This window comes from Ovis aries, chromosome 3 (genome assembly GCF_016772045.2).
Source record: "Ovis aries strain OAR_USU_Benz2616 breed Rambouillet chromosome 3, ARS-UI_Ramb_v3.0, whole genome shotgun sequence".
In the NCBI taxonomy this organism is placed as follows: domain Eukaryota; kingdom Metazoa; phylum Chordata; class Mammalia; order Artiodactyla; family Bovidae; genus Ovis; species Ovis aries.
In genome coordinates this window covers 141,068,807-141,092,301 of record NC_056056.1, presented here as the reverse complement: position 1 = coordinate 141,092,301, position 23,495 = coordinate 141,068,807, and the positions used below count along the sequence as shown (strand labels likewise).

The 23,495-nt window shown below is 38.8% G+C and overlaps 1 non-coding gene across 1 annotated transcript; it reads right to left on the bottom strand.

Annotated features, from left to right (window-relative positions):
• Positions 1-18,692: 18,692 nt before the first annotated feature.
• On the bottom strand, positions 18,693-18,799 carry LOC114112705 (U6 spliceosomal RNA). Its single transcript, XR_003587983.2, has one exon. It is a non-coding gene; the product is annotated as a U6 spliceosomal RNA (small nuclear RNA).
• Between the last annotated feature and the right edge of the window lie 4,696 nt (positions 18,800-23,495).

The following is a 23,495-nucleotide window of genomic DNA, read 5'->3' as shown; positions in this document are numbered from 1 at the left end:
AGGAGAGAGAGAGAGACAAATTGAAAGAGTAACAAATGAAACACATATTTTCTCATATGTAAAATAGATGGCCAGTGGAAATTTGCGGTATGATGCATGGAGCTCAAACTCGGTGCTTTGTGACAACTTAGAGCAATGGGATGGAGCAGGAGATGGGAAAGAAGTTCAAGACGGAGGGGACATATATATATGTATATACATATCCATGGCTGATTCATGTTGATGTATGGTAGAAATTAACACCACAGTGTAAAGCAATTATCCTCCAATTATTTTTGAAAAAAGAAAAAAAATTTAGAAAGGTAGGGTGTTTCAAGATGTTAACCTTGCCCAGGAAAAAAATTACTTCAAGATGGGCCTTAAACTGTGCTCTAAAATAAAGTTTCTTTTCTGGAGCTGCAAGGAGTTTGGAAACTTGAATTATAGAAGGGGAGATGCCCAAGGGCACCCTTCTTGGGGTGAGAGCAGGGAGCCTTCACAGCTTCAGGGCAGGCCAGGGACTGGTGAGCGTGTCTGGTAGGGGCCTGTGGAAGGGCATTTTCATGTGTTTCAATGGTCTATGCCACAATCCTCTGCATGACACCTCAGGTTTTAATAAAGTCTTGTTAAATAGGCAGCCTGGTCCCAGCTACCATGTTGGAAATATACGGACTGGCCTGCACATCTGTTCCTATACCTGAAGCAAAGCAGTATAGAGAGAACTATGGCAGAAGACCCATCTCAAGGCAGTGAGAAGGGCCTATAGAAAAGCTAAACAGAGGTCAGGACCGGATGACCAGCTAAAGTGACATAGCAGGGGTACACTGGTGGGACAGGTAAGCAGGAGAGAGTGTTCTCAGAGATGAGAGAAAGAATTGAATGTCTATAGGCAAGTGGAATGGAGCTTCAGACTGTTGAAAGTTGGGCATTAAAGGGAAATGAAATGTGAGATATTTGGATTTTGTAAACATCAGATAAGAAGTGACATGAAGATAAACTCAAAATTTTCTTGTTTTTAATAGCTTCAAAAAATTTTTAATAAACAGATTAGATATTCTCACAAGGAAATTCACACAGTACCATTAGAACAGAATAATATTCAGGATTCTCTGTATCTTCTTCACAAATGAAATAAACTTACCGCAGGAACACAATGATTAAGAGGCTGTGGCTGAGCAATGAACTATAGTGGGCAGGTGACTAGGTCATATAGTGGGAAATATTTAGAAACATTATACAAAATTTATATTAATCAAAGGCATAGAGATCAACGGAATGAAATAGAAAACCCAGAAATAACCTCACACAAGAACAGTCAACTGATTTTTGATAAAGATGCAAGAAACGATTTTTGAAAAGGTAGTCTTCTCAACCAGTGATACTGTGGCAATTGAATATACATAGAAAAAGTGAATTTTGACCTACGCCTCATACATACGCAAAAATTAACTTGAAATTAATCGTAGACCTTAATGCAAAACATAGACTATACAACTTTTAGATGACAACATAGGAGTAACTGTGATGATCCAAGGCTTAAACTTGATACCAAAAGCATGATCCCTATTAGACAACATCAAAATGGAAAACTTTTGCTATGTGAAAGGGCCTGTTAGGACAAAAATACTAGCTAGAGCATGGAATAAAATATTTGCAAGCCATACATCTGACAAAGGATTCATATCTTAAGATATAAAGAACACTCAAAAATCTACAGTAAAAAAAAAAAAAAAAGATAATTCAATTCAAAAATAGGCCAAAGACATTAAGAGACATTTCACTAAGGATATATGAATGGAAAATATGTATATGAAAAGATATTTGATGTTACTTGTGATTTATGGAGGAAGTGAGTCTTAAGCCTGATTCAGATCATAGAATTCTAGATATTTATAGGTAAGAGTATAAGATATAAGCTCAAAATTTCCAGCGGATCTCAACAACACTGATATATTATTTATTCCTCAAGTTTAACTTTTTCTGCAGAAATATAGCACTATGTCTCATGTGTGCTAAATATACTAGACATACATATAGTTATATACATATGGTTATACATATCATTATATTTTTCAAATATTTAGGATATTTGAACACAAAGTAGTCCATGTTATTTAAGAATTATTTATTTAGTAAATTTTAGGTGTGGTAATGTTTTTTTAAAAGTCCCTGTCTTAACATGTACCCCAATGTTCATTGCAGCACTGTTTATAATAGCCAGGACATGGAAGCAACCTAGATGTCCATCAGCAGATGAATGGATAAGAAAGCTGTGGTACATATACACAATGGAGTATTACTCAGCCATTAAAAAGAATACATTTGAATCAGTTCTAATGAGGTGGATGAAACTGGAGCCGATTATACAGAGTAAAGTAAGCCAGCAAAAAAAAAACACCAATACAGTATACTAACGCATATATATGGAATTTAGAAAGATGGTAACGATAACCCTGTATGCGAGACAGCATAAGAGACACAGATGTATAGAACAGTCTTTTGGACTCTGTGGGAGAGGGAGAGGGTGGGATGATTTGAGAGAATGGCACTGAAACATGTATAATATCATATATGAAACAAATCGCCAGTCCAGGTTCGATGCAGGATACAGGATGCTTGAGGTTGGTGCACTGAGATGACCCAGAGGGATGGTACGGGCAGGAAGGTGGGAGGAGGGTTCAGGATTGGGAACACGTGTGCACCCGTGGCAGATTCATGTTGATGTGTGGCAAAACCAATACAATATTGTAAAGTAATTAGCCTCCAATTAAAATAAATAAATTTAAATTTAAAAAATAATAAAAAATAAAATAAAAATAATAAAAGTCCCTGTCTTTTAGACATAAATACTGAGGTTTTTGTTAATAAAATATTATGTCTTAGATTTGCTTACAAATAATCCAGTGAGGGATGGGAAAAAGTAAGTGGGAAAATGGATAAAACAAGATTGACGAAAAATTGAAAATGATTGAAGTTGGGTGATAGGTATACGTTGGCTTATTAAAGTGAAAGTGAAGTCGCTCAGTCATGTCTGACCCTTTGCGACCCCATGGACTGTAGCCTACCAGGCTCCTCCGTCCATGGGATTTTTTAGGCAAGAGTACTGGAGTGGGTTGCCATTTCCTTCTCCAGGGGATCTTCCTGACCCAGGGATTGAACCCAGGTCTCCCGCATTGCAGGCAGATGCTTTACCGTCTGAGCTACCACTTTCTTCAACTTTAAATTTTTTCATAATACATATTAAAGTAAACTAAAATATATTTGCATATGCATTTCTATGGGAATAGGAAAACAAAATCTGAAAAGATACATGTCAAACTATTAACCATGGTATCTCTGGAGTGTAGAGTTGGAGTAGAAGGAAGGTAAATTTATATTTTTTACTTTAAAAACTTTGAGATTTTTACAATGAACATACATATTATTTTTAATTAGAAAGAAACAAAGAAAATTTAAAATTTATAATTTATTTTTATAATTAACCTTTTTATTATCAATTTACTTTTCTGCACAGGATTTTAGTTGCATCACATGGGATCTTAGGTTGCAGCATGTGGGATCTAGTTCCCTAGCTAAGGATCCAACCTAGGTCCCCTGGAATGGAAGCAGAGTCTTAGCCACTGGACCACAAGGAAACCCCCTATAATTAATCCTTTCAATTAGTTGATTATAATTTATAGAAATGAGTGCAATTGCGCAGTAGTTTGAACATTCTTTGACATTGCCTTTCTTTGGGATTGGAATGAAAACTGACCTTTTCCAGTCCTGGGGCCACTTCTGAGATTTCCAAATTTGTTGTCATATTTAAGGCAGCACTTTCACAGCATCATCTTTTAGGATTTTAAATAGCTCAGCTGGAATTCCATCACCTCCAATAGCTTTGTTTGTAGTGATGCTTCCTAAGGCCCACTTGACTTCACACTCCAGGATGTCTGGCTCTACATGAGTGATCACACCACTGTGATTATCTGGATCACGAAGATCTTTTGTATACAATTCTTCTGTGTATTCTTGCCACCTCTTCTTAATATCTTCTGCTTCTTTAGGTCCATACCGTTTCTGTCCTTCATTGTGCCCATCTTTGCATGAAATGTTCCCTTGGTATCTCTAATCTTTTTGAAGAGATCTCTAGTCTTTCCCATTCTATTGTTTTCCTCTATTTCTTTGCACTGATCACTGAGGAAGGCTTTCTTATCTCTCCTTGCTATTCTTTGGAACTCTGCATTCAGATGGATGTATCTTTCTTTTTCTCCTTTTCTTTTCACTTCTCTTCTTTTCTCAGCTATTTGTAAGGCCTCCTTAGACAACCATTTTGCCTTTTTGAATTTCTTTTTCTTGGGGATGGTTTTGATCACCACCTCCTGTACAATGTTACAAACCTTCGTCCATAGTTCTTCAGGCACTCTGTCTATCAGATCTAATCCCTTGAATCTAGTTGTCATCTCCACTGTAAAATCATAAGGAATTTTATTTAGGTCATAGCTGAATGGTCTAGTGGTTTTCCTACTTTCTTCAATTTAAGTATGAATTTTGCAATAACAAGTTCATGATCTGAACCACAGTCAGCTTCTGGTCTTGTTTTTGCTGACTGTATAGAGCTTCTCTATCTTCGGCAGCAAAGAACATAATCAATCTGATTTCGGTGTTGACCATCTGGTGATGTCCATGTGTAGAGCCACCTCTTGTGTTGTTGGAAGAGAGTGTTTGCTATGATCAGTGTATTCTCTTAGCAAATTCTGTTAGCCTTTGCCCAGCTTCATTTTGTACTCCAAAACCAAACTTGCCTGTTACCCCACCCTTAAGGCAGAAAGTGAAGAAGAGCTAAAGACCCTTTTGATGAAGGTGTAAGAGGAGAGTGAAAAAGTTGGCTTAAAACTCAACATTCAAAAAACAAAGATCATTGCATCCAGTCCCATCACTTCATGGCAAATAGATGGGGAAACAATGGAAACAGTGACAGATTTTATTTTCCTGGGCTCCAAAATCACTGCAGATGATGACTGTAGCCATGAAATTAAAAGACACTTGCGCCTTGGAAGAAAAGCTATGACAAAACTAGACAGCATATTAAAAAGCAGACATTACTTTGCCAGCAAAGTTCCATACAGTCAAAGCTGTGGTTTTTTCATATGGATGTGAGAGTTGGACCAGAAAGAAGGATAAATGATGAAAATTGATGCTTTTGAACTGTGTTGTTGGAGAAAACTCTTGAGAGTCCCTTGGACTGGAAGGAGATCAAATCAGTCAATCCTAAAGGAAATCAATTCTGAATGTCCTTTGGAAGAACTGATGCTGAAGCTGAAGCTCCGATATTTTGGCCACCTGATGTGAAGAGCCAGCTCATTAGAAAAGACCATGATGCTGGGAAAGACTGAGAACAGGAGGAGAAGGGGACGACAGAGGATGAGATGGTTATACGGCATTATCGACTCGATGGACATGAGCAAACTCTGGGAAATTGTAAAGAACAGGGAAGCCTGGAGTGCTGTAGTCCATGGGGTCACAAAGAGTCCAACATGACTGAGAGACTGATCAGCAACATTATAGAAAGTTTTCCAATGTGTAAAACTTTAAGGAATCTCAAATATTGCCTAAAATTTCTAGAAGAAAAATAATATAAAATGTATTTTGAAGCTAACCTTGAGGAACTTCCTGTCCATACCTCGATCCAGATATTATGGCTTTTAAAATTAAATAAAATAATCCAATTGCACTGGTTCATCCAGCAGATTTACATTTACTACTTTGAGGAATATGAATAGAGTTAGACAAATTATCCACTGGAAATATTAAGCAATGATCCAAAAGAATGAATTTACCTCAGGCTCAGTTCTTGAAGTCTGAATATTTGATGATATGCCTAATTCTATTTCTAACCACTAGGGCTCAGTATCTTCTTTAAAATGTGAAGTTAATGTGTTTTAGAAAACAGAAAGATCACAAAACCTATTCTGAGTTGGTGCTGAGCTGAAAAGAGACTGTCTCAGTGATGGTCTCTGGTCTTCTTTAAAACAAGAGTCCAAGGAAATCTGTGAAAGATGGGGGTGGGTCCTTATTAAGACACTTTCATTTTCCTTTCTCCTGAAATGGTTCAGAAGAATGTTGTTTGTGAATTAAAAAGAAAACAAGATTGCCCCTAGTGACGGATTTATATTTTTAGTCATTGTTAGAACCTCTTCTTCTAGAATGGTTTTCTAAATTGTGATGGTTGAATTCATTGAGATAAGCTGAGCAGAAGTGAGCCTCTGCTGTATAACAGTAGGTAAACTGAGGCAGGTAGTTTGGAGCTCTTCATTTGAATGGCTGACATCCCCTGTTTTTGTATTGATGGACAACTTTTCACCACTGAACTTCTTATTTTTAGATTTGCAAGGAAATTCAAGGTGAACACAGCTACTGGAGTATGTTTTGGGGGATGTTCAGATAGGTCTGTTTCCCAGTGTAAACCTTTTGGTTCTCACAGTGAATCTCTTATGTTAGCAGGCTGAAAGGCTGGTCACATTCATCAGTAATACTGACAAGCTAGTCCTATAAATACCTCCTTCCCCTGAAGCAGTTTCCCCTCTCTTTAGGGAGAAGTATTCGTGTTCCTCTTCTCATATTCCTGGAAGGGAGTGTCCACAAACACTTCTCTGTGACAAGGAGGTGCTAGAGAGGGAGCATCCACCCCATCTTCCTCTGACCTCTTCTCTCCATGGGAAGAGTTTGGCTTATCTGATTGCGGTTATCAGGTCACACTCTCCACTGAGTGGACCTGGTGTGCCCAGACCGCTGCACATGTGATGTGTGTTCTCCACTCTCGTGGCACAGGGTTGCTCCTCTAGTCTCTCTGGGTCAGTACAGGCCACGGGAGCTGCCCTTGGCAGGGCCGCCAGGTGTCCACTCTCCCTTTCAGCCTGGACAAGTGGGAGTATGCTCTACAGTTCTGCTGTCTTGCATTGGGATGGGTGGTCAGGGAGCCCTAGTCTCTAAGGTGGACATGATCAGAAAGTCCTAGAAATATATCACCCCCTCTAGCAACCCATCTTTTATCATTTATCAGCCAGGATCCTGCGGAATGAAATTGGAGTGGATGGCGAGTAACAGATGAATGCACAAAATCTCATCACAAACTTCCCCCGAAGCCCTTTATACGGGAAATGAAAACATTCTAGCTACTCACATTGCCTTCACATATGGAAACAGATCCACTCTGTAGAATTGGTCTGTGCCCAGTTCTGGGTTACACATGCAGATTCATACGTGAAACCGTAAGGGCTTTCCACTAGCAGAACGAGTGTTTGTCTTTCTCTGGATGGTGGGAGTAAACAAGCACAACTTGTTTAGTTTTCCTTCAAAAAGAGAAGAATAAACATTGATATCTGTGTACTTTTAAGATGTTGAAGAATAATTGCATGAGACAAGATTTTAAAGGGAGGGTTTCTGTTTCTTTTTAGTTTTATCCTTTCAGCTCTTAGACAGGATAACAATCTCTGTCTGTAACAGAGAGCTCTAGTAGCTTATAGTTAGAGTGCCAGATGTAGCAAAAATAAGACAAACAAAACAAATGCCTAGGTAAATTTTAATTTTAAATTTAAATAATTTTCAATGTAAGTATGCCCCATGCAATATTTAGGTGGACATACTTAAAACAAAAATTATTTGTGCATATCTGAAATTCCTACTTAATGGAGTGCCCTGTATTTTATTTGTAAGACTGTATATGGGCAACCTTATCTAGTAGAAGACATTCACCATCAGTTCAGTTCAGTTCAGTTGCTCAGTCGTGTCTGACTCTTCATGATCCCACTAATTGCAGCACTTCAGGCCTCCCTGTCCATCACCAACTCCCAGAGTTCACTCAAACTCATGTCGTTAGTAAAGTAAGGTTCAAAATTCTCCAAGCCAGGGTTCAGCAATACGTGAACCGTGAACTTCCAGATATACAAGCTGGTTTTAGAAAAGGCAGAGGAACCAGAGATCAAATTGCCAACATCGTTGAATTATGGAAAAAGCAAGGGAGTTCCAGAAAAACATCTATTTCTGTTTTATTGACTATGCCAAAGCCTTTGACTGTGTGGATCACAATAAACTTTGGAAAATTCTGAAAAAGATGGGAATATCAGACCACCTAACATTCACCATAGTAGCCTAAAATTTTTTGAAAGCCTAGATATATTAAATAGCATTTTCTTTATTATCAGTTAGTAGTATTCTTTCCTTCCTTTTTTCTTTCCTTTAACAAATATTTAGTAAGCATCTATTACATGTCAGATACTGTTTTATGTGCTAGAGTAACATAATAAGCAAGTCAAAGAATAAATAAACATAATTTCCAAATAATGATGAAGAAAATAAAACAGGTGATATGATAAAGAATATCTGGGTTGAAGTCCTCTCTGAAGAGCTAGTATTTCAGCTGAGTCCTCAGGAACAAGAGAGAGGCAGAAGGTTTCATAGGATAAGTTGCAGGCAGAAGGAACCATAAAAGCCTTAAGATGGTGTATCAGTTTCCTACGTGCAAAGTTGCTCAGTCGTGTCCAACTCTGTAGTCCTGTGGACCATAGCCTGCCAGGCTTCTCTGTCCGTGGGATTCTCCAAGCAAGAATACTGGAGTGGGTTGCCATGCCCTCCTCCAGAGAAACTTCCCGACCCAGGGATCAAACCCAAGTGTCCTGCATTGGCAAGTGGGTTCTTTACCAGCTGTTGTAAAAAACTATCACACACTTGATGATTTGAAAAAACAGAAATTCATTCTCTCCCAGTTCCAGAGGCTACAAATCTGAAAACAACATGTGTGCAGAGCCATGCTTTCTCTGGAGGCACTGGGGACAGTCTATTCCTTGCCTCTCCCAGCTTCTGGTTGTGCCAGATTTTCTTGGTTTGTGTCTGAATTACTCTAATCTTCAAGACCAGCATCTTCAAATATTCTCCTCGGTGTCTGTCTGATGAATCTCCGTCTTAGAAGGACATCATGATGGGACTTAGAGCCCACTAGATAATCCAGGATAATCAACCTCTCCATCTGAAGACACAATCATATCTGCAAAAAAATTACATCTTTTTTTCCATATAAGGTAACATTACTTTATAGAGATGGGAATATCAGACCACCTGACCTGCCTCCTGAGAAATCTGTATGCAGGTCAGGAAGCAACAGTTAGAACTAGACATGGAACAACAGACTGGTTCCAAATTGGGAAAGGAGTATGTCAAGGCTATATATTGTCACCCTGCTTATTTAACTTATAGGCAGAGTACATACATCATGTGAAATGCCAGGCTGGATGAAGCACAAGTTGGAATCAAGATTGTCAGGAGAAATATCAATAATCTCAGATATGCAGATGACACCACCCTTATGGCAGAAAGTGAAGGAGAATTAAAGAGCCTCTTGATTAAAGTGAAAGAGGAGAGTTAAAAAGTTGGCTTAAAACTCAACATTCAGAAAACTAAGATCATGGCATCCAGCCCCAATCACTTCATGGCAAATAGACAGGGAAACAATGTAAACAGTTACAGACTTTATTTTGAGGGGCTCCAAAATCCCTGCAGATGGTGACTGCAGCCATGAAATTAAAAAATGTTTGCTCCTTGAAAGAAAAACTGTGACCAACTTAGACAGCATATTCAAAAGCAGAGACATTACTTTGCCAACAAAGGTCTGTCTAGTCAAGGCTATGGTTTTTCCAGAAGTCATGTATGGATTTGAAAGTTGGACTATAAAGAAAGCTGAGTGCTGAAGCATTGATACTTTTGAACTGTGGTGTTGGAGAAGACTCTTGAGAGTCCCTTGGACGGCAAGGAGGTCCAATCGGTCCATCCTAAAGGAGATCAGTCCTGAATCATTGGAAGGACTGAAGCTGAAGCTGAAACTCCAGACTTTGGCCACCTGATGTGATGAACTTACTCATTTGAAAAGACCCTAATGCTGGGAAAGATTGAAGGCGGGAAGAGAAGGGGACAACAGGATGAGATGGTTGGATGGCATCACCTACTCAACGGACATGAGTTTAAGTAATCTCTGGGAGTTAGTGATGAACAGGGAAGCCTGGCGTACTGCATTCCGTAGGGTTGCAAAGAGTTGGACACGACTGAGTGACTGAACTGAACTGAAGGTAACATTCACACGTTTCAGTGATTAGGACATGCCGTTTGGCAGGGAGTGTTTTCAGCCTTCTAATAGCTGTGGTGTCAGCACAGAGAAAGGTGTGGGGACCATTAGGGCTGATGGGTAGTCAGGGCCTGGGGTGAGTCAAGATAAGGGATTCAGGTTTTAAGTTCATTGTCAATGGGTAGTCAGTGAAAGAGTTTAAACAGGAAATAGGGAGTGACAAGGTTTACATTATTAAAAGCATTTCTGTGGTCCCTTTTTTGGAAGCTAGACATTAGAAGGGCCTCAGATGAAGGGAGAAGGACTGTGAGAGCCATGGACCCTGACAGAGAACAGCAGGCTGAGGCATTGGTAGCTTGAATTTACAGGGTCATGAGAGAGGAGGGGACAAGGTCAAACAGAGGGGGTAGATTTTGGAGAATGAGCCATAAGGACTTATTAATGGCTTAGCTGCTGCTGCTAAGTCACATCAGTCGTGTCCGACTCTGTGCGACCCCATAGATGGCAGTCCACCAGGCTCCTATCCCTGGGATTCACCAGGCAAGAATACTGGAGTGGGTTACTGTTTCCTTCTCCAGTGCATGAAAGTGAAAAGTGAAAGTGAAGTCGCTCAGTTGTGTCCAACTCTTCGCGACCCCATGGACTGTAGCCTACCAGGCTCCTCCATCCATGGGATTTCCCAGGCAAGAGTACTGGAATGGGGTGCCATTGCCTTCTCTGATTAATGGCTTAGATAGGGAAGTAAAGACGGACTTCCTTGGCGGTTCAGTGGTCAAGACTCCTCACTCCCAATGTAGGGGACATGGGTTCCATCCCCGATCAGGGTCTAAGATTTCACATGCCACAAAGTGCAGCCAAAGAAAAAAAAAGGAAGTAAAAGCAAAAGGAACAAAATAAAAGAGAGAGTATCATAGAGTTTTCCTAGGTTTGGGGTTAAATGTTAATAAGAAGACAATTTTTAATGTTTGATGGACTTTGGTAAGAATGTCCAGTCTGCTCTAGGGAGAAGACTTCACACAAAGTCAGGAAGTAGATTTTGTCCTGTCCTAAAATGCATTTGATAAAGCGAGCTTCTCTTCAGGAGAGGCATTCTTTCTCTTCCATTCAATATCAAGTCTTAACAAAGGCATCACGCTTTGGAGCAAGGTTAAAAGCGCGAGAGCAGTGCCGTGACCATGATTGACGACGATATGACAAGCTCCTGTTAATACTGCAAACCTCTCGCCTTCCAGGGCAGTTCCACTTGGCAGGCAGCATCTTTCATGTCCACGGTGAAGAGTGGCTCAGCCACCAGGATATCCTGTGTCGGTGATGTTTTCCACCACTTGGTGATCATCAGTAAAGAGTGGATGGCAACAAATCAATGGCAAGTTGGGCAGAAATAAGAATGATGGCAAGAACGTATGTGAGTTAGTTCTAGTCTGTGTTCGGTCATCGAAGACTGGTCACCAATGAGCACTGCAAGCCATTCCACCCCTCACAGGCCTCAGTATCCTCAACTGTGAGGGGTAAGATTGTTGAGAAGATCAAATGAGATAACGAATGTGCCAGTACTTTGAAAACAATGAGGACCTAACAGCAACTTGTCATGATTATATCAAACCTTATTGCGTATTTTATTGTATTTGATTCCTGCATAGCACACGGCACTTAGTATAGATTCAATAACTTTTTTGATCAAATTTCAGAAAGTATAACCAATGTGGCCATACACCAGATAGAGCTGTTTGGCAAGTACAGATGGATTGATCATTAGATATTGGTACCATGGTTCTCTAATTCATATTCAGATGTCCTTTATCAGGAAGAGAAAATGGCCAGCTCCAGCTTCCCTCAGTCTGATACAAAGGATTCTGGCCTAAAGCACGATATATCTGGGTCTTGCACCCTCAAATATGTTGCAGGTAACTTCATTGAACCATCAAATTATTAATGATGGTCACTCATAGTCCAGCATTAGGGCTTTAAAGAGTGATCATTTTGTCCAAAGCAAAGTTTTTGGGTGGGCCTGACTGGAAGAATAAAATTTTTCATATGGTTCTTAAAGGTTTTATTTACGTAAAATAATGTATTTGTTTGGGTTTCCATCAAGTAGATTTGGGGAGGTAATTGACCTACTGAATCTACCCACTGGCCATGTCTGTGGCCTGAGATCCCATTACTTGGATGTTAGAGAAACGATAGTAGAATTCTATGTCTTCTCTTTTTTTTTTTTTTTTTTTAGTTTTTTATTTTTTAAATTTTAAAATCTTTAATTCTTACATGCATTCCCAAACATGAACCCCCCTCCCACCTCCCTCCCCATAACATCCTTCTGGGTCATCCCCATGCACCAGCCCCAAGCATGCTGCATCCTGCGTCAGACATAGACTGGTGATTCAATTCACATGATAGTATACATGTTAGAATGTCATTCTCCCAAACCATCCCACCCTCTCCCTCTCCCTCTGAGTCCAAAAGTCCGTTATACACATCTGTGTCACCTTCCCTGTCTTGCATACAGGGTCGTCATTGCCATCTTCCTAAATTCCATATATATGTGTTAGTATACTGTATTGGTGTTTTTCTTTCTGGCCTACTTCACTCAGTATAATCGGCTCCAGTTTCATCCATCTCATCAGAACTGATTCAAATGAATTCTTTTTAACGGCTGAGTAATACTCCATTGTGTATATGTACCACAGCTTTCTTATCCATTCATCTGCTGATGGACATCTAAGTTGTTTCCATGTCCTGGCTATTATAAACAGTGCTGCGATGAACATTGGGGTACATGTGTCTCTTTCAATTCTGGTTTCCTCGGTGTGTATGCCCAGAAGTGGGATTGCTGGGTCATAAGGTAGTTCTATTTGCAATTTTTTAAGGAATCTCCACACTGTTTTCCATAGTGGCTGTACTAGTTTGCATTCCCACCAACAGTGTAGGAGGGTTCCCTTTTCTCCACACCCTCGCCAGCATTTATTGCTTGCAGATTTTTGGATCGCAGCCATTCTGACTGGTGTGAAGTGGTACCTCATTGTGGTTTTGATTTGCATTTCTCTAATAATGAGTGATGTTGAGCATCTTTTCATGTGTTTGTTAGCCATCCATATGTCTTCTTTGGAGAAATGTCTATTTAGTTCTTTGGCCCATTTTTTGATTGGGTCGTTTATTTTTCTGGAGTTGAGCTGCAAAAGTTGCTTGTATATTTTTGAGATTAGTTGTTTAAAAGCTTCTATGTCTTCTCATATACAGCACTGTCTAAAGATAGTGAAACTCAAATGATAAATTATAAATGCAATTTGATTCTCTTCATATTCTCTCTCATCAACTAAAATTGTTCACAAAATTTAAAAGTTAGATTTATAAGCTAATTTTTAAAAAGATAAGTCATCTAAATCCACTATGTCTTGAATGGGTTACTTTTAAAATACCACCCAGTTTTATATAGAGCTACTGTCACATCCTTTTCATTTCTTTTCAAAAGTCCAACCTCTGTCTCCCTTTTTGTCTCCATATGGTCTTCTGTTTTGATAGAAAAGATTAAATGTCACACTTAATTTAAAATCAATATTTTCTGAGACTGAGCTGCAGGCAGTTGTAGACATGGCCTTAAAGAGTAGCATTTTTACAATAGAGCATCTTCCCAAATATGCATCTTCAAAAATAATTTATCATAACCATAGCTATCATCATAGCTTTATTAGCATTTGTGAATATTACATGTCAAAGTCCATCAATTTTATTAGCCAAGCCAGGATAGAATGTTATTGAAGAACTGATGAAGATAGAATAATTGTAACTGGTAGAAACAGCAAAGCTCTGATTCAGTTTGATGTTTATGGAATCATACAAAGTAGGAAGCCTTTGGGTCATCTTGTTTATTTTCATGGTATTAAGGGCAACTGGATATTATCTGATGTCCTCTGAATTTATTTTGGGAGTTAGGTAGATCAGGAAATACAAGTAAAGAATGGCAGTGACCTGTAGCTTTTAAAAATTCTGTGAAGTAGCCTGGCTTCAAAGGAGAGTGCCCAGCCTGGTTCATAGACATCATCTCATTCTACACAAAAACCTTGTGCAGATGTAAAACAACATCTACTCTGAGTATTAAACAATTATTTATCTAAATATTCCCAGACCCTCAGAGAAAATTAGAAAGATTTTTATAATAATCATCCCCTATAAAGAGAAATACAGCCTTACATTCTACACCTTTCATAAAAATTCATGTTACAGAGGAAATTCTTGAGCATTTGCTACAGCTGGCAGATCCTGCTGGGGGCCCCCACAGAACATTAACCGGTAAGTCCACTATCTGTGTCTAGAAGTCCATGAACCCCCGAGTCATGTCCTTGATCCCACACAGGTGGGCGTGACTGGAGGACATCATTATTTCTGACCTTGTGAGTCAGTTCAGAGTCTCCTGGGGTAGAAAGAAAGAGGTGTTTTTCCAGAAGTTTTTCTTTTCCCAGAAGCTCAGCTCTTTCTTTATACCAACATCCTCTTAAGAGTAAATGGGCTTCCACTTACAAATCCTGAGTGCCACTTTTAAATTGCTATTTGCTCTGAAGATCTCTGTCTCTTCAAGCCCCCTCACCTCCCTCCCAGGTTCCTCCCAGCCCTATCTTCTAAGAATTCTTCCATCAGGTAGGGAAGCCTCTATCCTCTAAACCAGTAATTCTCAAACTTGAGTGTGCACCCAAATCACCTGGAGAATCCATCGCTCATCACCAGAGATTTTGACTCACTAGGTCAAACTTTATGACTGAGAATGTGCACTTCAAACCAGTTCACAAATCACACTTGAGTGGCACTGCTTTAAGTCACATTAAGAGCATCTGAATTGCCCAGTTTCAAATTTCCATCTCGTCAGTCACTATTGATTTTGCTACAGCAGAGGAGACTTTCCGCTATCCACAATGATTCTCACTTCTTTGAGTGCTAATGGTCTGACTTGTCATGATGCTGCCATTATTCATCACCTCAGTTTGAATATTATAGTTCTGTCTGCCAGTAGTGAATGGAAACTTTGTTCAAATTTGATTGTTGCATTCTTGAATTGCATTGCTCCTCAAGTCCCATACAGGGTTAGATTAGTAGTGTTCTCCATCAATTATATTCTTGGAGGGAGAAGTAGCTGTCGTCTTTTAGTTCCAGCTAGATTCAGAGCAGTCACCTAGCTCAAACTTTCACCTACATTATCTGCTATGGTATGAATGTTTTGTCTCCCCAAAATTCGTCGTTGAAACTTAACCCCCAAAGTGATGGCATTAGGAGGTGGGTCCTTTGGGGTGGGTCCTTTGGGTGACTAGGTCATGAGGCAGAGCTTTCATAAATGGGATTAATGTTCTTATAAAAGAGACCCTACAGAATACTCTACCCCGTTCTGCCATTTGAAGATACAATGAGAAGTTTGCAGCCCAGAAGAGGACTCTCATCTAACTGTGCTGGTACCCTGATCTCAGAGTTCTAGCCTCCAGAAATGTCAGAATTAAATTTCTGTTGTTTGGAAGCTGCCTAGTCTCAGTCCAGATAGACTATGACACCATTATATCCTGCCTTACCCATAACTCCTGCTGACGAGTGCACTCTACACATCTTATCTTTACAACTGAATGGGTAAGAAGTGAGTATCTGACCCCCAAAAAAGAGGATTCAAAAAAAAACCAATGTGAGCCAATCCTTGCCTTGTACCTGATTTGAGGGGGAGAGCTTTGAGACTTTCACCATTGTATGATGTTACCTGTAGGCTTTCTGTAAATAGTCTTTATCAACTCGAGAAAGTTCCCCTCTATTCTTACATTACTGAAAGTTTTTATTGTGGATGGGTGTTGCATTTTGTCGAATGCTTTTGCTGCATCTATTGATATGATCACATGGTTTTGTTTTTGTTTTTTTTTCTTTTTAACCTGTTAATGTAATAGATTATATTTACTGATTTTCAAATGTTGAATCAGCCTTGCATACCTGTGATAAATCCACCAGTCATAGTATATAATTCTTTTTATACATTTTTGATTTAATTTGCTAATATTTTGTTGAGGAATTTTTATATCTGTCTGTGAGAGATATTGGTCTATAGTTTTCTTTTTTTTTTTCACAGTCCTTTGTATATTTTTTCTTGAGATATATTTGATGTACATTATTACAGAAATTTTAGGTGTACAACGTTGTGATTCACAATTTTAAAAGTTATAGTCCATTTCTACTTATTATAAAGTATTGGCTATATTCCTCATGTTGTAAAATTTATCATTGTCTATTGTAACAGTCTCTATTTTATTTTATTTTTTCCCTTTTTTTTTTATTTTTAAAATTTTAAAATCTTTAATTCTTACATGCATTCTCAAACATGAACCCCCCTCCCACCTCCCTCCCCATAACATCTTTCTGGGTCATCCCCATGCACCAGCCCCAAGCATGCTGCATCCTGCGTCAGACATAGACTGGCAATTCAATTCACATGATAGTATACATGTTAGAATGTCATTCTCCCAAATCATCCCACCCTCTCCCTCTCCCTCTGAGTCCAAAAGTCCGTTATACACATCTGTGTCTCTTTCCCTGTCTTGCATACAGGGTCGTCATTGCCATCTTCCTAAATTCCATATATATGTGTTAGTATACTGTATTGGTGTTTTTCTTTCTGGCTTACTTCACTCTGTATAATCGGCTCCAGTTTCATCCATCTCAACAGAACTGATTCAAATGAATTCTTTTTAACGGCTGAGTAATACTCCATTGTGTATATGTACCACAGCTTTCTTATCCATTCATCTGCTGATGGACATCTAGGTTGTTTCCATGTCCTGGCTATTATAAACAGTGCTGCGATGAACATTGGGGTACATGTGTCTCTTTCAATTCTGGTTTCCTCGGTGTGTATGCCCAGCAGTGGGATTGCTGGGTCATAAGGTAGTTCTATTTGCAATTTTTAAGGAATCTCCACACTGTTCTCCATAGTGGCTGTACTAGTTTGCATTCCCACCAACAGTGTAGGAGGGTTCCTTTTCTCCACACCCCTCCAGCATTTATTGCTTGCAGATTTTTGGATCGCAGCCATTCTGACTGGTGTGAAGTGGTACCTCATTGTGGTTTTGATTTGCATTTCTCTAATAATGAGTGATGTTGAGCATCTTTTCATGTGTTTGTTAGCCATCCGTATGTCTTCTTTGGAGAAATGTCTATTTAGTTCTTTGGCCCATTTTTTGATTGGGTCGTTTATTTTTCTGGAGTTGAGCTGCAGAAGTTGCTTGTATATTTTTGAGATTAGTTGTTTGTCAGTTGCTTCATTTGCTATTATTTTCTCCCATTCAGAAGGCTGTCTTTTCACCTTGCTTATATTTTCCTTTGTTGTGCAGAAGTTTTTAATTTTAATTAGATCCCATTTGTTTATTTTTGCTTTTATTTCCAGAATTCTGGGAGGTGGATCATAGAGGATCCTGCTGTGATTTATGTCTGAGAGTGTTTTGCCTATGTTCTCCTCTAGGAGTTTTATAGTTTCTGATCTTACATTTAGATCTTTAATCCATTTTGAGTTTATTTTTGTGTGCGGTGTTAGAAAGTGATCTAGTTTCATTCTTTTACAAGTGGTTGACCAGTTTTCCCAGCACCACTTGTTAAAGAGATTGTCTTTACTCCATTGTATATTCTTGCCTCCTTTGTCAAAGATAAGGTGTCCATATGTGTGTGGATTTATCTCTGGGCTTTCTATTTTGTTCCATTGATCTATATGTCTGTCTTTGTGCCAGTACCATACTGTCTTGATGACTGTGGCTTTGTAGTAGAGCCTGAAGTCAGGCAAGTTGATTCCTCCAGTTCCATTCTTCTTTCTCAAGATTGCTTTGGCTATTCGAGGTTTTTGTATTTCCATACAAATCTTGAAATTATTTGTTCTAGTTCTGTGAAAATGTGGCTGGTAGCTTGATAGGGATTGCATTGAATTTGTAAATTGCTTTGGGTAGTATACTCATTTTCACTATATTGATTCTTCCAATCCATGAACATGGTATATTTCTCCATCTATTAGTGTCCTCTTTGATTTCTTTCATCAGTGTTTTATAGTTTTCCATATATAGGTCTTTAGTTTCTTTAGGAAGATATATTCCTAAGTATTTTATTCTTTTCGTTGCAATGGTGAATGGAATTGTTTCCTTAATTTCTTTTTCTACTTTCTCATTATTAGTGTATAGGAATGCAAGTGATTTCTGTGTGTTGATTTTATATCCTGCAACTTTACTATATTCATTGATGAGCTCTAGTAATTTTTTGGTGGAGTCTTTAGGGTTTTCCATGTAGAGGATCATGTCATCTGCAAACAGTGAGAGTTTTACTTCTTCTTTTCCAATTTGGATTACTTTTATTTCTTTTTCTGCTCTGATTGCTGTGGCCAAAACTTCCAGAACTATGTTGAATAGTAGCGGTGAAAGTGGACACCCTTGTCTTGTTCCTGACTTTAGGGAAATGCTTTCAATTTTTCACCATTGAGGATAATGTTTGCTGTGGGTTTGTCATAGATAGCTTTTATTATGTTGAGGTATGTTCCTTCTATTCCTGCTTTCTGGAGAGTTTTTATCATAAATGGATGTTGAATTTTGTCAAAGGCCTTCTCTGCATCTATTGAGATAATCATATGGTTAAAAATATGGAACGCTTCACGAATTTGCGTGTCATCCTAGCGCAGGGGCCATGCTAATCTTCTCTGTATCGTTCCAATTTTAGTATATGTGCTGCCGAAGCGAGCACTGGTCTATAGTTTTCATCTCTTGTAATGTCTTTCCATTTAGTATTAGCATAATGCTGCCCTCATTTGATGAGTCAGAAGTATTCCCTCTGTTTCTATTCTCTGAAAGAGATTTTAGAGAACTGGTATAATTTCCTCCTTACCTATTTGGTGCAATTCACCATTGAACACATCTGGACTTGCTGTTTTCTGTTTGTTCCTTCAATTTTTTTAAAAGAATTAGGCCCTGAACCTATATAATTTCTTTGGTGTGTGTGTTTTGTGTTTGCATAACTTTTTCACCTTTTTATTTTCAACCTGTTTCTTTACATTTAAAATATTTTTTCTTATAAAGCACAAATATTTTATTCAGCCTGACAGTCTCATTGTTTTCATTAAAGTATCAGTATATTTATATTTAATGTAAATATATACAGCCACACATAAGCCTGAAGTGAAACTCCCTCAGTCATGTTCGACTCTTTGCGACCCCATGGACTGTACAGTCCATGGAATTCTCCAAGCCAGAATACTGGAGTCGGTAGCGTTCCCTTCTTCAGGGGATCTTCCCAACCCAGGGATCGAACCCTGGTCTCCCTCATTGCAAGTGGATTGTTTATCAGCTGAGCCACCAGGGAAGCCCATCCTCCTGCTCAGTTTTTTTTTTTTTCTTTAATGGAATACAGTTGCTCTGCACTGCTGTGTCTGTTTCTGCTGCACAGCAAAGTGAATCAGCCGTATACATATCCCCTGTTTTGGGGATTTCCTTCCCATTTTGGTCACCACAGGACACTGAGCAGAGTTCTCCGTGCTATAGAGTAGATTCTCAGTTATTAATTGCATACATAGTGGTGTATATGCTGTGCTTAGTCACTCAGTCGTGTCTGACTCTGTAGCCCACCAGGCTCCTCTGTCCATGGGATTCTCCAGGCAACAATACTGGTGTGGGTTGCCGTGCCCTCCTCCAGGGGATCTTCCTAAACCAAAGATCAAACCCAGATCTCACGTGTTGCAGGCGAATTCTTCACCATCTGAGCCACCAGTGAAGCCTGGTGCATATATGTGATAATTTCTTCCTTTCATATTTGGTAGAATTCACCACTGAACACACCTGGGCTTGTTGCTGTTTATTCATTAAATTTAATAGATGTTGGCCTAGTCAGATTGTCTATTTCTTCTTTAGTAAGCTTTAACAGATTGCCCTTTAAAAACTGGCCCATTTCATCTAAAATATAATATTTATGGGCATAGTTCATAGTATTTGTTTTGTTATTCTTTTAATGTTCATGGGATCTGTAGTGATGGTCCCTCTTCCACTTCTGATGTTATTGATTTATGTCTTCTCTCTCTCTCTTTAGCCACCCTGGTCTGAGGCATATCAGTTTTACTGATCTTTTTAAGAACCAGCTTTTGGTTTCATTGATTTTTCTCTACTGATTTCCTGTTTTCAAGTTTATTGTTTTCTCCTATGATTCTTATTATTTACTTTCTTCTGCTTACTTTGGATTCAATTTGGTCTTCTTATTTTCAGTTTCCTAAGGTGGAAAGTTAGATGACCAATTTTAGATCTTCTTTCCTAGTACACACATTGACTTCTACGAAGTCTGCTCTAACCACTGCTTTCGCTGCATACTCCAAATTCTTATAAGTTGTGTTTTCATTTTCATTTAGTCCAATATATTTCAAGTTTTATCTTGAAGTTTCTTCTTTGATCCCTGTGTTATTTAGAATTATTTTATTTAATCTCTACTTATTTGGGGGATTTTCCAGGTATATTTCCATTATTGATTTCTGGGTTGATTCTTTTGTGATTTGAAACCAGATGTTATAATTTTTACTTGCTAAGGTGTATTTTGTCTTCCAGAATGTGGTCTACCTTGCTGATGTTCCATGTGAGCTTGAGAATAACGTGCATTCTGCTGTTGTTGGAACGAGTAGACTATAGTTCTCAATTATATGGTGTTGCCTGAAGATACAGTTGAGTTCAGCTGTCTTCTTACTGGTTTTCTGCTGGTGTATTTCTGGTAAGGGAGTAGTGAAGTCTTTGACTATAACAGTGGAGTCATCTATTTCTTCTTTCAGTTTTATCAGTTTTTACTCATATAGTTTATGTGCATGCATGTTGATAATTGTTATATCTTCTTAGAGCATTAACCCTTTATTCATAATTTTTCTTGCTTGAAATTAATATGCCTATGCTTGCTTCCCTTTGACTAGTATTAGCATGGCATATTCTTCTCCATCCCTTTACTTTTCACAACGTTCCTTTATTTATTCGGCTGCCTCAGATCCTAGTTGCAGCATGCAGGATCTTTGCTGCATTGTGTGGGATCTTTCACTGTGGGGTGTGGGCACTCTAGTTGCGGTGTGCGGCTCAGTAGTTGTAGCACCTGGGCTCTCAGTTGTGACTTGTGGGCTCCAGAGCACATAGGCTCAGTAGGTGTGGAGCATGCATGGGTTTGGTTGCTCTGTGGCATGTGGGATCGTAGGTCCCCCACCAGGGATAGAACCTGTGTCCCCTGCATTCCAAGGCGGATCCTCAACCACTAGACCACCAGAGAAGTCCCTCCATCCATTTATTTTAATCTACATGAGTCTTTATGTTTAAAGGTAGTTTCTTGTAGACAATATATATCTAGACGTTGCCAGATGATTCTGGCAATCACTCACTTTCAATTAATGCATTTAGTACATTGCTGTTCAAAGTAATTATTAATATAGTTTGATTAATATCTACCTATTACAGTTCAGGATTTCTAGAGCTGGCACTGGTTCCTATAGCAGTTTCTGCTTGTGAGGTTCTGCTTCAGTAAGCCGTGTCTGCTTAAATTAGTCTGTTTGTCTCTCCAAACTTGGAGGTAGCAGTTTTGCCTTGTATCTTCTGTTTTCTAACAGATCCTAGAAGAGTTGCTGATTTTCCAATCGGTTAAGTTTTTTACTTAGTGTTAGAATGAAGCAATGACGTCTAACCTCCTTCCATGTAGAATTAGAAACTGAAAGTCTTTGTTATGTTTTTGAACAAAGAAACAGAAGAAAGCTCAAGTCTGTGTAGACACCTAAGCAAAGAATTTCTAGAAATAGGCTGAGGCAGCCACACTGGCCAAAGCACAAGATAAGTAACAAGAGGAGTAGGAAGGTGATCAATTAGAAAGACAGATCAGATAGTAAGGTTTTCTACAACCACCAAGACGCTATATTTCAAGTTCTTTTGGCCAGACGGCCTTGTGCAACACCAAACCAAATCAGTAGCCCCGCACACAAGTTTTTTGCTGACAGTATTATTGGATGAGGCTGAGAATAATTTGCCAGTAAGCAATTATTGAGATAAAAGATACTACTGAATACAGAGGAATGTTCTAACTTTAAATGTAAAGAATGGCACAAGAAGAAGAGATGCTTTTTTCATAGAATCAAAGGTCCATGGATGAGGGTGGATAGATGTCCCTTTTTGGACCTTAAGGGTTTGGGGACATAAACCAAGTCAATTTATCCAATTATTAAATTCAGGGTTTTTAAAATATTCTAAGTTACCTCTAAGTTTGTCTCTAAGTTTATTTCAATAACCTTGATCTTTCCATCACAAGAATGACTATAACTCACTTGAGTGTGTGTATATGTTTATACTGAATGTTTATCAAGTTCTAGTTTCTCTGTGCTAAAGATACAATGGAAAAATAATCTAATTTCTGCTTTCATGAATTCAACTTCTCATCCCTATGTAAATAAGTAAAAACAGTAGGGAAGCAATAGCATTTGAAAGGTTTCATCGCATGGAATACAAGCAACAAATATGGTGTATTTCTTGATTTATTTATATATATTTTCTCCTGGTACATAGTTTGGTTCTACTTCCTTGTTGTTCTAGGTTGCCTAATTATTCTAACTTTAATGCCAGTTGTTTGAAAGTGAATGTAGAAATGAAAGGTAAAACAAACAGTCATGAACTAGCTTTGAGGTAATCATTTTGCCCATTTGTGATTTTTCTTATATTCTTAGAGTAGTCACAAGCTAAGTTACTTAGGGTATTCAAAAAATAGGGCAGTGGTCCTCTGACATTATAAATAGCCACTGCATGCCATCTTTTGGCTTCCCTAGGGACTCAGTAGGTAAAGAATGCGCCTGCAATGCAGGAGACCCAGGTTTGATTCCTGGGAAGATCCCCTGGAGAAGGAAATGGCAGTGCACTTCAGTATTCTCTCCTAGGAAAACCATAGACCGAGGAGCCTGGCGGGCAACAGTCCATGGGGTTGCAAGAGTCAGACATGGCTTAGTGACTAAACCACCGTGTCATCTTTTATGTCTTAGGAATTAAGTAATCCAGTAATTTTTCTTCTTTTGCCACAAATAGGAAGACAAACATCTGACAATTTTGTAAGAAGTTAAGTTTTTAAAAATCTTTAAGAAAATAAGATCTTAGGGAATTAGGTATTTAAAGTTTCACAGAGAAGTGATCCACAAGATAAGTCGCTGTACTCTGCTCACTGCAAATTGTGCTAGTCTCCTGGATTTCAGGAGGGAGCTCTTCATGTGAATTCAGCTATAAAAAGACCCTCTCTAGGGACTCCCTGATGGTCTAGTGGCTTAAGACTTCGCCTTCCAATGCATGGGGTGCAGGTTCAGTCCCTGGTCAGGGAGCTAAGATCTCATATGCTTGGCAGCCAAAAAAAACCAAAACATAAAACAAACAATATTGTGACAAATTAAGTACACAGTTTAAAA